Source organism: Arachis stenosperma, chromosome 7, assembly GCF_014773155.1.
Source record: "Arachis stenosperma cultivar V10309 chromosome 7, arast.V10309.gnm1.PFL2, whole genome shotgun sequence".
NCBI lineage: Eukaryota > Viridiplantae > Streptophyta > Magnoliopsida > Fabales > Fabaceae > Arachis > Arachis stenosperma.
This window is the reverse complement of record NC_080383.1, coordinates 69,684,206-69,697,532: the sequence shown is the minus strand read 5'-3', so window position 1 is coordinate 69,697,532 and position 13,327 is coordinate 69,684,206. Positions and strand designations below refer to the sequence as shown.

Here is a 13,327-nt window from a genome sequence, read left to right as displayed (position 1 = left end):
ACTCTGAGCTGACGAGCTAGGATCGGTCCTTTGGTCATACTGAACCCAGACCTCTACGGGAGAGACCCCATTTTGGCTAACTTACAGCCTAGAAGCTATCATCTCAGTGGAGGTCGCGGACCCCAGTCCAAGAAGAACCGTCGGGGGCAACGACGAGGGCGCAGAATGAGACCTCGCGGACGCAGTCCAGAGCATAGCCCACTGGTGCACGAAATTGTGATCACTACTTTTCACAACTCAAATAATCCCCGGTAATGAATCCAAAAGCTTGGTGCTCAATACCATGGCATAAACACAACTTCGCACAACTAACCAGCAAGTGCACTGGGTCGTCCAAGTAATAAACCTTACGCGAGTAAGGGTCGATCCCACGGAGATTGTTGGTATGAAGCAAGCTATGGTCATCTTGTAAATCTCAGTCAGGCAGACTCAAATGGTTATGAATGATTTATGAATAAAACATAAAGATAGAGATAGAGATACTTATGCAATTCATTGGTGAGAATTTCAGATAAGCGAATGGAGATGCTTTGTCCCTTCCGTCTCTCTGCTTTCCTACTGTCTTCATCCAATCCTTCTTACTCCTTTCCATGGCAAGCTGTATGTTGGGCATCACTGTTGTCAATGGCTACAATCCCGTCCTCTCAGTGGAAATGTTCAACGCACCCTGTCACGGCACAGCTATCCAGCTGTCGGTTCTCGATCATGTCGGAATAGAATCCAGTGATTCTTTTGCGTCTGTCACTAACCCCCCACAATCGCGAGTTTGAAGCTCGTCACAGTCATTCAATCATTGAATCCTACTCAGAATACCACTGACAAGGTTTAGACCTTCCGGATTCTCTTGAATGCAGTCATCAATTCTAGCTTATACCATGAAGATTCCGGTTAAAGAATCCAAGAGATATCTACCCAATCTAAGGTAGAACGGAGGTGATTGACGGTCACACGTTCATAAGTGAGAATGATGATGAGTGTCACGGATCATCACATTCATCAAGTTGAAGAACAAGTGATATCTTGGAACAAGAACAAGCCAAATTGAATAGAAGAACAATAGTAATTGCATTAATACTCGAGGTACAGCAGAGCTCCACACCTTAATCTATGGTGTGTAGAAACTCCACCGTTGAAAATACATAAGAACAAGGTCTAGGCATGGCCGAATGGCCAGCCTCCCAATAATCTAAGAACTAGACGTCCAAAGATGATCCTAAGATCGGAAATGATCAAAAGATACAAAATGATCAAAAGATGATCTAAGATCCAGAGATGAAAAAATACAATAGCAAAAGGTCTTATTTATAAAGAACTAGTAGCCTAAGGTTTACAGAAATGAGTAAATGACAGAAAAATCCACTTCCGGGCCCACTTGGTGTGTGCTTGGGCTGAGCATTGAAGCATTTTCGTGTAGAGACTCTTCTTGGAGTTAAACGCCAGCTTTTGTGCCAGTTTGGGCGTTTAACTCCCATTCTTGTGCCAGTTCCGGCGTTTAACGCCGGGCATTCTTGAGCTGATTTGGAACGCCGGTTTGGGCCATCAAATCTTGGGCAAAGTATGGACTATTATACATTGCAGGAAAGCCCAGGATGTCTACTTTCCAACGCCGTTAAGAGCACGCCAATTGGGCTTCTGTAGCTCCAGAAAATCCACTTCGAGTGCAGACAGGTCAGAATCCAACAGCATCTGCAGTCCTTTTCAGTCTCTGAATCAGATTTTTGCTCAGGTCCCTCAATTTCAGCCAGAAAATACCTGAAATCACAGAAAAACACACAAACTCATAGTAAAGTCCAGAAAAGTAAATTTTAACTAAAAATTAATAAAAATATACTAAAAACTAACTAAAACATACTAAAAACAATGCCAAAAAGTGTACAAATTTTCCGCTCATCACAACACCAAACTTAAATTGTTGCTTGTCCCTAAGCAACTGAAAATCAAATAAGATAAAAGAAGAGAATATGCAATGAATCCCAAAAATATCTATGAAGATCAGTATTAATTAGATGAGCGGGGCTTTTAGCTTTTTGCCTCTGAACAGTTTTGGCATCTCACTTTATCCTTTGAAATTCAGAATGATTGGCTTCTTTAGGAACTCAGAATCCAGATAGTGTTATTGATTCTCCTAGTTAAGTATGATGATTCTTGAACACAGCTACTTTATGAGTCTTGGCCGTGGCCCAAAGCACTCTGTCTTCCAGTATTACCACCGGATACATACATGCCACAGACACATAATTGGGTGAACCTTTTCAGATTGTGACTCAGCTTTACTAGAGTCCCCAATTAGAGGTGTCCAGGGTTCTTAAGCACACTCTTTTTGCCTTGGATCACAACCTTATTTCTTTCTTTTTCTTTCTTTTTTTTCTTTCTTTTTTTTCGCTTTTTTTTATTCACTGCTTTTTCTTGCTTCAAGAATCATTTTTATGATTTTTCAGATCCTCAGTAACATGTCTCCTTTTTCATCATTCTTTCAAGAGCCAACCAATCATGAACAATAAATTCAAAATACATATGCACTGTTTAAGCATACATTCAGAAAACAAAAGTATTGCCACCACATCAAAATAATTAATCTGTTATAAAATTTAAAATTCATGCAATTCTTCTCTTTTTCAATTAAGAACATTTTTCATTTAAGAAAGGTGATGGATTCATAGGACATTCATAACTTTAAGGCATAGACACTAAGACACTAATGATCACAAGACACAAACATAGATAAACATAAGCATGATTTTTCGAAAAACAGAAAAATAAAGAACAAGGAAATTAAAGAACGGGTCCACCTTAGTGATGGCGGCTTGTTCTTCCTCTTGAAGGTCTTATGGAGTGCTTGAGCTCCTCAATGTCTCTTCCTTGTCTTTGTTGTTCCTCTCTCATGATTCTTTGATCTTCTCTAATTTTATGGAGGAGGATGGAATGTTCTTGGTGCTCCACCCTTAGTTGTCCCATGTTGGAACTCAATTCTCCTAGGGAGGTGTTGATTTGCTCCCAATAATTTTGTGGAGGAAAGTGCATCCTTTGAGGCATCTCAGGGATTTCATGATGAGTGGGATCTCTTGTTTGCTCCATCATTTTCTTAGTGATGGGCTTGTCTTCATCAATGGGGGTGTCTCCCTCTATGTCAACTCCAACTGAATAACAGAGGTGACAAATAAGATGAGGAAAATCTAACCTTGCCAAGGTAGAGGACTTGTCCGCCACCTTATAAAGTTCTTGGGCTATAACCTCGTGAACTTCTACTTCTTCTCCAATCATGATGCTATGGATCATGATGGCCCGGTCTAGAGTAACTTCGGACCGGTTGCTAGTGGGAATGATTGAGCGTTGGATAAACTCCAACCATCCCCTAGCCACGGGCTTGAGGTCATGCCTTCTCAGTTGAACCGGCTTCCCTCTTGAATCTCTCTTCCATTGGGCGCCCTCTTCACAGATGTCCATGAGGACTTGGTCCAACCTTTGATCAAAGTTGACCCTTCTAGTGTAAGGGTGTTCATCTCCTTGCATCATGGGCAAGTTGAATGCCAACCTTACATTTTCCGGACTAAAATCTAAGTAATTCCCCCGAACCATTGTAAGCCAATTCTTTGGATCCGGGTTCATACTTTGATCATGGTTCTTGGTGATCCATGCATTGGCATAGAACTCTTGAACCATTAAGATTCCGACTTGTTGAATGGGGTTGGTAAGAACTTCCCAACCTCTTCTTCGGATCTCATGTCGGATCTCCGGATATTCACTCTTTTTGAGTTTGAAAGGGACCTCGGGGATCACCTTCTTCAAGGCCACAACTTCATAGAAGTGGTCTTGATGCACCCTTGAGATGAATCTCTCCATCTTCTATGACTCGGAGGTGAAAGCTTTTGCCTTCCCTTTCCTCTTTCTAGAGGTTTCTCCGGCCTTAGGTGCCATAAATGGTTATGGAAAAACAAAAAGCAATGCTTTTACCACACCAAACTTAAAAGGTTTTCTCGTCCTCGAGCAAAAGAAGAAAGAAGAGAGTAGAAGAAGAAGAAATGGAGGAGAGGGAGATGGCTTTGTGGTTCGGCCAAAGGGGGGAGAAGTAGTGTTTAGGGTGTGTGAAAATGAAGGAGTGAAGATGGGTTTATATAGGGGTGAAGATAGGGGTAAGGTTCGGCCATTATAGGTGGGTTTGGGAGGGAAAGTGGTTTGAATTTGAATGGTGAGGTAGGTGGGGTTTTATGAAGGATGGATGTGAGTGGTGAAGAGAAAGATGGGATTTGATAGGTGAAGGGTTTTTGGGGAAGAGTGGTTGAGGTGATTGGTGAATGGGTGAAGAAGAAGAGAGAGGGTGGTGGGGTAGGTGGGGATCCTGTGGGGTCCACAGATCCTGAGGTATCAAGGAAAAGTCATCCCTGCACCAAGTGGCGAGCAAAATTGCTCTATGTGCCAATTCTGGCGTTAAACACCAGGCTGGTGCCTATTTCTGGCGTTTAACACCAACTTCTTGCCCTTTCCTGGCGTTTAACGCCAGTCTGGTGCCCCTTTCTGGCGTTAAACGCCCAGAATGGTGCCAGACTGGACGTTAAACGCCCATTTGCTAGCTTCACTGGCGTTTAAACGCCAGCAAGTTCTCCTCCAAGGTGTGCTATTTTTCTTTCTGTTTTTTATTTTGTTTTTGCTTTTTCAATTAATTTTGTGACTTCTCATGATCATCAACCTACAGAAAACATAAAATAACAAAGGAAAATAAATTAAATACAACATTGGGTTGCCTCCCAACAAGCGCTTCTTTAATGTCAGTAGCTTGACAGAGGGCTCTCATGGAGCCTCACAGATACTCAGAGCAATGTTGGGACCTCCCAACACCAAACTTAGAGTTTGAATGTGGGGGTTCAACACCAAACTTAGAATTTGGTTGTGGCCTCCCAACACCAAACTTAGAGTTTGACTGTGGGGGCTCTGTTTGGCTCTGTTTTGAGAGAAGCTCTTCATGCTTCCTCTCCATGGTGACAGAGGGATATCCTTGAGCCTTAAACACAAGGGATTTTTCATTTACTTGAATGATCAATTCTCCTCTGTCCACATCAATCACAGCCTTTGATGTGGCTAGGAAGGGTCTGCCAAGGATGATAGATTCATCCATGCACTTCCTAGTCTCTAGGACTATGAAATCAGCAGGGATGTAATGGTCTTCAACCTTTACCAAAACATCCTCTACAGGTTCATAAGCTTGTTTTCTTGAATTGTCTACCATCTCTAGTGAGATTCTTGCAGCTTGTACCTCAAAGATCCCTAGCTTCTCCATTACAGAGAGAGGCATGAGGTTTACACTTGACCCTAAGTCACACAGAGCCTTCTTGAAGGTCATGGTGCCTATGGTACAAGGTATTGAAAACTTCCCAGGATCTTGTCTCTTTTGAGGTAATTTCTGCCTAGACAAGTCATCCAGTTCCTTGGTGAGCAAAGGGGGTTCATCCTCCCAAGTCTCATTACCAAATAACTTGTCATTTAGCTTCATGATTGCTCCAAGGTATTTAGCAACTTGCTCTTCAGTGACATACTCATCCTCTTCAGAGGAAGAATACTCATCAGAGCTCATGAATGGCAGAAGTAAATCCATTGGAATCTCTATGGTCTCAGTGTGAGCCTCAGATTCCCATGGTTCCTCATTGGGGAACTCATTGGAGGCTAGTGGACGTCCATTGAGGTCTTCCTCAGTGGCGTTCACTGCCTCTTCCTCCTCTCCAAATTCGGCCATGTTGATGGCCTTGCACTCTCCTTTTGAATTTTCTTCTGTGTTGCTTGGAAGAGTACTAGGAGGGAATTCAGTAATTTTCTTGCTCAGCTGTCCCACTTGTGCCTCAAAATTCCTAATAGAGGACCTTGTTTCAGTCATAAAACTTTGAGTGGTTTTGAATAGATCAGAGACCATGGTTGCTAAGTTAGAGTGGTTCTGCTTAGAATTCTCTGTCTGTTGCTAAGAAGATGATGGAAAAGGCTTGCCATTGCTAAACCTATTTCTTCCACCATTATTGTTGTTAAAACCTTGTTGAGGTCTCTGTTGATCCTTCCATGAGAAATTTGGATGATTTCTCCATGAAGAATTATAGGTGTTTCCATAGGGTTCTCCCATGTAATTCACCTCTTCCATTGAAGGGTTCTCAGGATCATAAGCTTCTTCTTCAGATAAAGCATCCTTAGTACTACCTGGTGCAGCTTGCATTCTAGACAGACTTTGAGAAATCAAATTGACTTGCTGAGTCAATATCTTGTTCTGAGCCAATATGGCATTCAGAGTATCAATCTCAAGAACTCCTTTCTTCTGATTTGTCCCATTGTTCACAGGATTTCTTTTAGAAGTGTACATGAATTGGTTATTTGCAACTATTTCAATTAGTTCTTGAGCTTCTGTAGGCGTCTTCTTCAAATGAAGAGATCCTCCAGCAGAGCTATCCAAAGACATCTTGGACAGTTCAGACAGACCATCATAGAAGATACCTATGATGCTCCATTCAGAAAGCATGTCAGAGGGACACTTTCTGATTAATTGTTTGTATCTTTCCTAAGCTTCATAGAGGGATTCTCTTTCCTTCTGTCTGAAGGTTTGGACTTCCACTCTAAGCTTACTCAATTTTTGAGGTGGAAAGAACTTTGCCAAGAAGGCATTGACTAGCTTTTTCCAAGAGTTTAGGCTTTCTTTAGGTTGAGTCCAACCATATCCTAGCTCTGTCTCTTACAGCAAAAGGGAATAGCATAAGTCTGTAGACTTCAGGGTCAACCCCATTAGTCTTGACAGTGTCACAGATTTGCAAGAATTCAGCTAAAAACTGATGAGGATCTTCCAATGGAAGTCCATGGAACTTGCAATTCTGTTGCATTAGAGAAACTAATTGAGGCTTAAGCTCAAAGTTGTTTGCTCCAATGGCAGGGATAGAGATGCTTCTCCCATAGAAGTCGGGAGTAGGTGCAGTAAAGTCACCCAGCACCTTCCTTGCATTATTGGCATTGTTGTTGTTTTCGGCTGCCATGGGTTCTTCTTCTTTGAATATTTCTGTTAGGTCCTCTACAGAGAGTTGTGTCTTAGCTTCTCTTAGCTTTCGCTTCAAGGTCCTTTCAGGTTCAGGGTCAGCCTCAACAAGAATGCTTTTGTCTTTGCTCCTGCTCATATGAAAGAGAAGAGAACAAGAAAATATGGAATCCTCTATGTCACAGTATAGAGATTCCTTGAGGTGTCAGAGGAAAAGAAAAATAGAAGGAAGAAGTAGAAGAATTCGAACTTATCAAAAGAGATGGAGTTCGAATTGTTCCTTGAGGAATAGTGTTAGTCCATAAATAGAAGGATGTGAGAAGAGGGGAAGAAATTTTTTGAAAATAAATTAAAAAGGTTTTAAAAACATTTTGAAAAACTTTAATTAATTTTCGAAAACTAAGAGTGGGAAAGAAATAAAGTGATTTTTGAAAAAGATTTGAAATTAGAAATCAAAAAGATATGATTGAAAACTATTTTGAAAAAGATGTGATTAAAAAGATATGATTGAAAAGTTATGGTTTTAAAAAGATATGATTGAAAAGATATGATTTGAAAAACAATTTAAAAAGATTTGATTTTAAAAATTAATGACTTGGCTAACAAGAAAAGATATGATTCAAACATTAAACCTTTCTCAACAGAAAAGGCAACATATTTGAAATGTTGAATCAAATCATTAATTGATAGCAAGTATTTTTGAAAAAGGAAAGAAATTGATTTTGAAAAAGATTTGATTGAAAATATATGATTTGAAAAAGATTTGATTTTGAAAAATTTTGAAAACTTGAAAAAAAATTTTGAATTAAAAACAGGATCTTCCCTCTTGTGCCATCCTGGCGTTAAACGCCCAGACAGGTGCACATTCTGGCGTTTAACGCCCAAAGCACTACCCTTTTAGGCGTTAAACGCCCAGCCAGGCACCCTGGCTGGCATTTAAACGCTAGTCTGCCTTCTTCACTGGGCATTTTGAACGCCCAGCTTTTTCTGTGTAATTCCTCTGCTGAATGTTCTGAATCTTCAATTCTCTGTATTATTGATTTGAAAAGACACAAATTAAAAATATTTTTGGATTTTTAATAATGAGAAATAATCAAAATGCAACTAAAATCAAATAACAATGCATGCAAGACACCAAACTTAGAAGTTTGTATACTATTGACACTAACAACAAGAGAATGCACATGAGAAACAACAAAACACTCAAGTCAAGAGAATTTAAAGATCAGAGCAAGGAAATCATCAAGAACATCTTGAAGATCACTTAAGACACATGAATGAATGCAAGAAGAACAGAAACATGCAATTGTCACCAAACTTAAAATGAGACTCTATACTCAAACAAGAAATATTTTTGGTTTTTATGATTTTGTAATTTTTTTTTTTGATTTTTCGAAAATTAAGTGGAAGAAGAAAATAAAGATATCAAAATTCTTAATGAGAATTCCAGGAATCATGCAATGTTAGTCTAAAGCTTTAGTCTAAAGGAATTAGACATGGCTAGCCAAGCTTCAGCAGGACATTGCATTCAAGAGCTAAATTGATGAGAATCAATCAGTGATGAGCGGATAATTTATACACTTTTTGGCATTGTTTTTAGTAGTTTTAGTTGAGTTTTTATTATATTTTTATTAGTTTTTAGTTAAAATTCACTTTTCTGGACTTTACTATGAGTTTGTGTGTTTTTCTGTGATTTCAGGTATTTTCTGGCTGAAATTGAGGGACCTGAGCAAAAATCTGATTCAGAGACTGAAAAGGACTGCAGATGCTGCTGGATTCTGACCTCCCTGCACTCGAAGTGGATTTTCTGGAGCTACAGAAGCCCAATTGGCGCGCTCTCAACGGCGTTGGAAAGTAGACATCCTGGGCTTTCCAGCAATATATAATAGTCCATACTTTGCCCAAGATTTGATGGCCCAAACCGGCGCTCAAAGTCACCTACAGAAATTCCAGCGTTAAACGCCGGAACTGGCATAAAATTTGGAGTTAAACGCCCAAACTGGCATGAAAGCTGGCGTTTAACTCCAGAAAAGGTCTCTACACGAAATTCCTTCATTGCTCAGCCCAAGCACACACCAAGTGGGCCCGGAAGTGGATTTTTATGTCATCTCTGTACACCCTAGGCTACTAGTTTCTTATAAATAGGACCTTTTACTATTGTATTTTGATCTTTGGATTGTTTTTGATCCTCTGATCATCTTTGGACATCTAGTTCTTAGATCATTGGGAGGCTGGCCTCACGGCCATGCCTAGACCTTGTACTTATGTATTTTCAACGGTGGAGTTTCTACACACCATAGATTAAGGTGTGGAGCTCTGCTGTACCTCGAGTATTAATGCAATTACTATTGTTCTTCCATTCAATTCCGCTTGTTCTTGTTCTAAGATATCACTTGTTCTTCAACTTGATGAATGTGATGATCCGTGACACTCATCATCATTCTCACCTATGAACAAGGTGACTGACAACCATTCTTGTTCTACAAGCATCTGAGGCTTAGTGAATATCTCTTGGATTCCTGATTGCACGATGCATGGTTGATCGCCTGACAACCGAGTGCTCGCCTGACAAATGAGCCAACCATTCCGTGAGATCAGAGTCTTCGTGGTATAGGCAGGACCTGATGGCAGCATTCAAGAGAATCCGGAAGGTCTAACCTTGTCTGTGGTATTCTGAGTAGGATTCAATGATTGAATGACTGTGACGTGCTTCAAACCTGTAACCTACTGGGCGTTAGTGACAGACGCAAAAGAGTGATTCTATTCCGGTAGGGGAGGGAACCAAACCGGTGATTGGCAGTACTGTGACAGAGTGCGTGCATTAGCTTTCACTGCGCGGATGGGAGGTAGCTGCTGACAACAGTGAAACCCTACACGAGCTTGCCATGGAAGGGAGTAAGAAGGATTGGATGAAGACAGTAGGAAAGCAGAGAGACGGAAGGGAAGGCATCTTCATATGCTTGTCTGAAGCTCTTACACCAATGATATACATAAGTATCTCTATCTTTATCTTTATGTTATTTTCGTTCATCATCTATACCCATTTGAGTCTGCCTGACTGAGATTTACAAGGTGACCATAGCTTGCTTCATACCACCAATCTCCGTGGGATCGACCCTTACTCGCGTAAGGTATTACTTGGACGACCCAGTGCACTTGCTGGTTAGTTGTGTGAAGTTGTAGTGATCACAATTTCGCGCACCAAGTTTTTGGCGCCGTTGCCGGGGATTGTTCTTGTGTATGGACAACTGACGGTTCATCTTGTTGCTTAGATTAGGCATTTATTTTTCTTCAGAGTTCTTAAGAATGAATTCTAGTGTTTCAAGGTGATGTTCTTATCATCACCAAAGCTGATTGATCATCATCAATTTAGCTCTTGAATGCAATGTCTTGCTGAAGCTTAGCTAGCTATGTCTAATTCCTTTAGACTAAAGCTTTAGACTAACATTGCATGATTCCTGGAATTCTTATTAAGAATTTTGATACCTTTATTTTCCTTTTCACCTAATTTTCGAAAAATAACCAAAAAAAAATTACAAAAGCATAAAATCCAAAAATATTTCTTGTTTGAGTCTAGTGTCTCATTTTAAGTTTGGTGTCAATTGCATGTTTCTGTTTTTCTTGCATTTTTCAAATTTATGCATGTTTCTTCATTAATCTTCAAGTTGTTCTTGATGATTTTCTTGTTTTGATCTTTGAATTCTATTGACTTGAGTGTTTTGTTGTTTCCCATATATACAAACTGCTAAGTTTGGTGTCTTGCATGCATTGTTATTTGATTTTAAGTGCATTCCTTATTATTAAAAATCCAAAAATATTTTTAATTTGTGTCTTTTCAAGTCAATAATACAGAGAATTGAAGATTCAGAACATACTGCAGAGGAATCACACAGAAAAAGCTAAGCATTCAAAAATGCCCAGTGAAGAAGACAAACTGGCGTTTAAACGCCAGCCAGGGTACCTGGTTGGGCGTTTAACGCCCAAAAGGGTAGTAGTTTGGGCGTTAAACGCCAGAATGTGCACCATTCTGGGCGTTTAACGCCAGGATGGCAAAGGGGGAAGATTTTGTTTTCAAAATCAATTTTTTTCAAGTTTTCAAAGTTTTTCAAAATCAAATCTTTTTCAAATCATATCTTTTCAATCAAATGTTTTCAAAATTAATTTCTTTCCTTTTTCAAAGATACCTACTAACAATTAATGATTTGATTGAACATTTTTTGCCTTTTCTGTTGAGGAAGGTTTTATGTTTGAATCATATCTTTTCTTGTTAGGCAAGTCATTAAGTTTTCAAATCATATCTTTTTAAAATTGTTTTCAAATCATATCTTTTCAATCACATCTTTTTTAAAAACCAATCATATCTTCTTAACCACATCTTTTTCAAAATAGTTTTCAATCAAATCTTTTTTATTTTTAATTTCAAAATCTTTTTCAAAAATCACTTGATTTCTTTTCCACTTTTATTTTCGAAAATCAATTAAGTGTTTTTCAAAATGTTTTCAAAATCTTTTACTTAAATTTTCGAAAATTACTTCCCTTCTTCTCACATCCTTCTATTTCTGGACTAACACTATTCCTTAATGCAAAATTCGAACTCCATCTTCTTTGATAAGTTCGAATTTTCTACCTCTGTCTTCCATTTTTCTTTTCCTCTGACACCTCAAGGAATCTCTATACTATGACATAGAGGATTCCATATTTCTTGTTCTTCTCTTTCATATAGCAGGAACAAAGACAAAGGCATTCTTGTTGAAGCTGACCCTGAACCTGAAAGGACCTTGAAGCGAAAGCTAAGAGAAGCTAAGGCACAACTCTTTATTGAGGACCTAACCGAATTCTTCAAAGAAGAAGAACCCATGGCAGCCGAAAACAACAACAATGCCAACAATGCAAGGAAGGTGCTGGGTGACTTTACTGCACCTACTCCCAATTTCTATGGGAGAAGCATCTCTATCCCTGCCATTGGAGCAAACAACTTTGAGCTTAAGCCTCAATTAGTTTCTCTAATGCAATGCAACAGAATGCAAGTTCCATGGACTTCTAATGGAAGATCCTCATCAGTTCTTAGCTGAATTCTTGCAAATCTGTGACACAGTCAAGACTAATGGGGTTGACCCTGAGGTCTATAGACTGATACTATTCCCTTTTGCTGTAAGAGACAGAGCTAGAATATGGTTGGACTCTCAACCTAAAGAAAGCCTGGACTCTTGGGAAAAGCTAGTCAATGCCTTCTTGGCAAAGTTCTTTCCACCTCAAAAATTGAGTAAGCATAGAGTGGAAATCCAAACCTTCAGACAGAAGGATGGTGAATCCCTCTATGAAGCTTGGGAAAGATACAAACAATTAATCAGAAAATGTCCCTCAGACATGCTTTCTGAATGGAGCATCATAGGTATTTTCTATGATGGTCTCTCTGAACTATCCAAGATGTCTTTGGATAGCTCTGCTGGAGGATCTCTTCATCTGAAGAAGACGCCTACAGAAGCTCAAGAGCTCATTGAAATGGTTGCAAATAACCAATTCATGTACACTTCTGAAAGGAATCCTGTGAACAATGGGACAAGTCAGAAGAAAGGAGTTCTTGAGATTGATGCTCTGAATGCCATATTGGCTCAGAACAAGATATTGACTCAACAAGTCAATTTGATTTCTCAAAGTCTGTCTGAAATGCAAAATGCACCTGGCAGTACTAAGGATGCTTCATCTGAGGAAGAAGCTTATGATCCTGAGAACCCTTCAATGGAAGAGGTGAATTACCTAGGAGAACCCTATGGGAACACCTATAATTCTTCATGGAGAAATCAACCAAATCTCTCATGGAAGACTCAAGAGAGACCTCAACAAGGTTTCAATAACAATAATGGTGGAAGAAACAGGTTTAGCAATGGCAAGCCTTTTCCATCATCTTCTCAGCAACAGACAGAGAGTTCTAAGCAGAATACTTCTGACTTAGCAACAATGGTCTCTGATCTAATAAAGACCACTCAAAGTTTCATGAATGAAACAAGGTCCTCCATTAGAAATTTGGAAGGACAAGTGGGACAGCTGAGCAAGAAAGTTACTGAACTCCCTCCTAGCACTCTCCCAAGTAATACAGAAGAAAATCCAAAAGGAGAGTGCAAAGCCATAGACATGGCCGAATATGGAGAGGAAAGAGAGGAGGACGCCACTGAGGAAGACCTCAGTGGGCGTGTACCAATCTCCTCTGAGTTCCTCAATGAGGAACAATGGGAATCTGAGGCTCAAAATGAGACCATAGAGATTCCATTGGACTTACTTCTGCCATTCATGAGCTCTGATGAGTATTCTTCCTCTGAAGAGGATGAGTATGTC

The 13,327-nt window shown here is 39.7% G+C and overlaps 1 non-coding gene across 1 annotated transcript; it reads right to left on the bottom strand.

Annotated features, from left to right (window-relative positions):
* Positions 1–12,259: 12,259 nt before the first annotated feature.
* LOC130942936 (small nucleolar RNA R71) lies at positions 12,260–12,367 on the bottom strand. Its single transcript, XR_009071480.1, has one exon. It is a non-coding gene; the product is annotated as a small nucleolar RNA R71 (small nucleolar RNA).
* Positions 12,368–13,327: the final 960 nt, after the last annotated feature.